This window comes from Acyrthosiphon pisum, chromosome A1, assembly GCF_005508785.2.
Source record: "Acyrthosiphon pisum isolate AL4f chromosome A1, pea_aphid_22Mar2018_4r6ur, whole genome shotgun sequence".
Classification (NCBI taxonomy): Eukaryota; Metazoa; Arthropoda; class Insecta; order Hemiptera; family Aphididae; genus Acyrthosiphon; species Acyrthosiphon pisum.
Genome location: NC_042494.1, coordinates 10670593 through 10674863, shown reverse-complemented (window position 1 = coordinate 10674863; position 4271 = coordinate 10670593). Strand labels below are relative to the sequence as shown.

The following is a 4271-nucleotide window of genomic DNA, read 5'->3' as shown; positions in this document are numbered from 1 at the left end:
TTATTACTCAACTTTTCAATTTAATTATTTTCGTATCTATTTAAGTAGATATTATATTTATAAATGAGATAACAATGTTCAATGGATGCATTTACATCACAGACATGTTGGTATCTTATATAAAATGCTATATAATATATACGATTATATAACATCTTTATCATCTTATTAATAATAATATATCTATTTATATAATATGTTTAATTAAATGTTTTCCACTAAAAAATAACCATCTTAAAAACCATTTGATTGATATAATTTAAAATCATGATGATTGTATAGGGTTTGAATTAGCCCATGATAAATTTAATTTAAAGTAAATATAGAATACACGTGTTTGAATAAAATTATAGAGATAATTGTTTAGCCTAATCTACTATTATTTACTGTTTAAGATATAAAACTAAGATAACAGAATCAATGAATAGCAGTTAAAATTTTAATTGATTTTCTTTTTTACTAGGCATAATTTCTTTTGAAATGTCTACTTAAAATATACAAGTAAAATTATAATTTATTATGGCTATATATTATACATTTTGTGTATTACACTACTACGTTGTTAAAATATATTGAGCTAATTACACATAATTATTAATGTTAAATGCTAACCATTATTGTTATGTTGGTTATTCGATTATTAGAATTTGGCAATATACTTGAAACTTCGTAACCACGAAGGCGTATGGAACCATAAACTATAATGTATGCTATTTATTTGGTACACCTACACAATTCGACCGGTTTTAAAAATATTTTCTTATAGGTATACTTATATTTATTCATACCACTTCAACGTAGATCCAGAATAATATAACAGCTTATTAAATTCAATAATATGAACTTTTGCCTTGACCAAATTCGCTCTAAAATTATTAACATTTTGATTGTAATTTACTGTAAATAGTTTAAAGTTTAAATCATATATTTTATAAATATTCGATCAAATTATCAAAACAAAAAAATCATGAATACTTATTTATGTAAAATTAAGTCAATATCCAATAAAGTAATTTTAATTATGAGAATGTTAAGTATTGCTATTCAATTTTTACAGCTATTACATGATAAGTATTGAAACCTATTGTTTTATATTTATGGATAATTTAAGCTATCCAGCAGAATATTTTTGTTTAATGAATGCAATAATAAATAATGTTAGACTAGGGCTAAACTTAGTAACTATACTTATTATATTAGTTTAATAGAAATAGAAATATAAAAATTTGTTTTAACTTTTCGTCTACTAAAATATTAAAGTGATTGTGTTTTGATAAACTATAAATATTTTTTTGAAATATGTTATTTACACATTAAAACAGAACGAAACCTAAGTTATCGCTGATTATTTTTTTTTTACAATATCTGAGAATTATCATACATTATTCTAAGGTAGGTACAACAGTAGTATACATTTTAGACAGAAAATTATAACACTCACAGATTATACGAAAACACTTCGTTTTGAAAAATGTCAGTCGACAAAATGTATTAAATTTAATGCACAAGAAATGTGTGGCGGACGACCTGTTGTCAATTATTTCATATAATAATGTTCCTTTGGTACGGAGGCACATATTCTACAATAATATTTTAATAACCAGGGAGCAAATGCAAAAAGATTAAGTGTGCGGATCAGATGAGAATACGCTGCAAGGTACCCGGTGTGTGAAAGGGGATATGGTCGTAGTGTTCGAAGGTCGACGAGGCCACCGATCCTTCGGAGTCCATAGCTGTGCACCCTTGACTTAGCGTAAACAACCGGTTTACTGTACGAGATGAGCGAAAAACGCGAAAAAAAAATAGATTTATATATATGAAAAAAAAATCATAATAAAAAACACTGATAAAACAGCGGTTGAACGAAGATCGACAATTTATTGGTGGGAGGAGCTAGTCGCGTTAGAGTTCGAAAAAAATTCTCCCATCCCGGATTACTGGTTTTCGACAGCAATTTTGCTGGATACTGTCCAAGAAGAAGCGCAGATATATATAGTAAAGGCTGGTGTTCAACAAGGTATCCAGTCAATCAGTCGCTGGATTGAAGAGAACCAACAACAAGCATGGCTCCACGTGCAATGGTGAGATTCAACATACTATTATTTCTATAATTATATTCTTAGTACCTACACTTCTATTTGAATACAATTGTTTTTAACTAAATATTACTATTATTTTTTATTTTTAAACATAAAATGCGACTATTCGTTTTTATATTATATTTGTCTAAAATAGTTTCGGTGATTGAAAAAAAAAATCATGAATACTTATAAATTTAACAAATAATTTTAATTCTTAAACTCAAACATCGTCCAAAAGTTTAATTATATTTTTAAAATTAAGTTTAATTGATTAGTTATTTTATTTTAAAATAAAAATGTATTATTTATATGGATCCAATAACAGTTAGTAAACCGTTAGTAAACCGTTAGTTTGATCATTATTTTATGCTAGGAGCTTGTAAGCATATTAATTTATTTAAGAAATAAAATAAGAAATCGTTTTTGTTTTATCAGTATAGTATAGTATAAATTAGGTATCTACCTATATGTACTAGGTAATTCGAAAAAGTAGTTGAGCAAATATTTTTTCTTGCTTTATTAAATAAAAATGTTTATAAATCACAAGTTATACAATATTAGATAATATTAATAGTTTCTTTGACAATTTATTTTTATTTTCTATATACTACTGATTTATTTTTTATAAAATATGTTTGCTAATTATATGTTTATAAATTAACTAATTTATTTAATTATAATTGATTATTTTATTAAATATTGTTAAATTTAGATTATTTAATTTAGATTTTTAAGATAAATAATATTCAATTTAGGTACTATTTTTTAAATTTATTTATATTATACTTATATAGTACATTTCTCAGCCATTTTTTGATAGCATACCATTATGGCATTATCTACCATTTATTTAAACTTTAATATTTAAATTGATTCTAATTGATTATTTTATTAAATATTGTTAAATTTAGATTATTTAATTTAGATTTTTAAGATAAATAATATTCAATTTAGGTACCATTTTTTAAATTTATTTATATTATACTTATATAGTACATTTCTCAGCCATTTTTTGATAGCATACCATTATGGCATTATCTACCATTTATTTAAACTTTAATATTTAACTTTAGTATTTAGACTCAAGTGAAATTATCTAAAATGTGTTATCTTATGACTAAATTAATTTTATATTAACCTACCTAAAAAAACTAACTAATACAAAGGAACTACTTAATTATTAGTTATCAAAATAATAATATAATCACACGCAATATACAACAGTTAATTTATTAAGTTTATTGAGTTGTTATTAATTTAATCTTTTTATTTACATTTTTATTTTTATTAAGTTTTCATGATAATTATTATCCCATGTAAACGTAACCAATTACAATTAATCAATTGAATACAATATTTTTCTAAACTATTGGATCCTAATATTGTACCATAAGTACCCAAAAAAATAATTATTAGAAATTGGTAAATAATTAGTTTTATAAACAATTAAAATATTATTATTTCATACTCCACAGTATAATTAGCATTATTTAAAAATTAATTTTTTTATTAAACAATTTATTAATTGGTAAAAAAAATTAAAAATTAAAAAAATTCTTATTAATATAAATATTCTACCATAATATTTTGTTTTAATTTTTACCGTAAAATTATATTTTTAATAAAAGTTTTTCGGTTAACGTGCGCTTAAACTGCTTATGAAGAATCCACTTTGTATAATACAAAATTAATTTGAATATTTCATACAGTTATAATTTGTTATTTTAATATCGAAAAATTATTTAATATATTAAATTACTATTAGATAATATAAGAAGAATATAAATAAATAACAAATTAGAAATGGCAAACATAGTATCTGTAAATTTCGGGGTTAAAAATATATATCTAACACTGTAACACCGAGTCAATTTAAAAATAAACTTATTAAAAACTAACTATTCTTAGTAATATTATATTTTAATGTGTTTTATATTTAAATCGAATGTGTGTAACATTCTAAAACGTAATTGATTTTCCACTAGTGTATTAAATAATGTAAACCAATCATTTGATTTAAGCTAAAAAAGTTATATTTTTTTCTAGATTCAAGCAGCTTTCCTAGGACTCCTAGTTGTGTCCACAGCATTTGCTGAAAAACTTGACAGCCTCACTAGCACTGAGAAAACAGATTCTCCTGCTGTGAAAGGCGCATTCGCGTCTGCTTCCGAGAAGGCCAACTTCCCTTTC

The 4271-nt window shown here is 23.5% G+C and overlaps 1 long non-coding RNA gene across 1 annotated transcript; it reads left to right on the top strand.

The window, feature by feature from the left end:
- Positions 1–1924: 1924 nt before the first annotated feature.
- On the top strand, positions 1925–4270 carry LOC107885086. The gene is made up of 2 exons (XR_001680320.2): positions 1925–2081; positions 4128–4270. It is a non-coding gene; the product is annotated as an uncharacterized LOC107885086 (long non-coding RNA).
- The last annotated feature ends 1 nt before the right edge of the window (position 4271 follows it).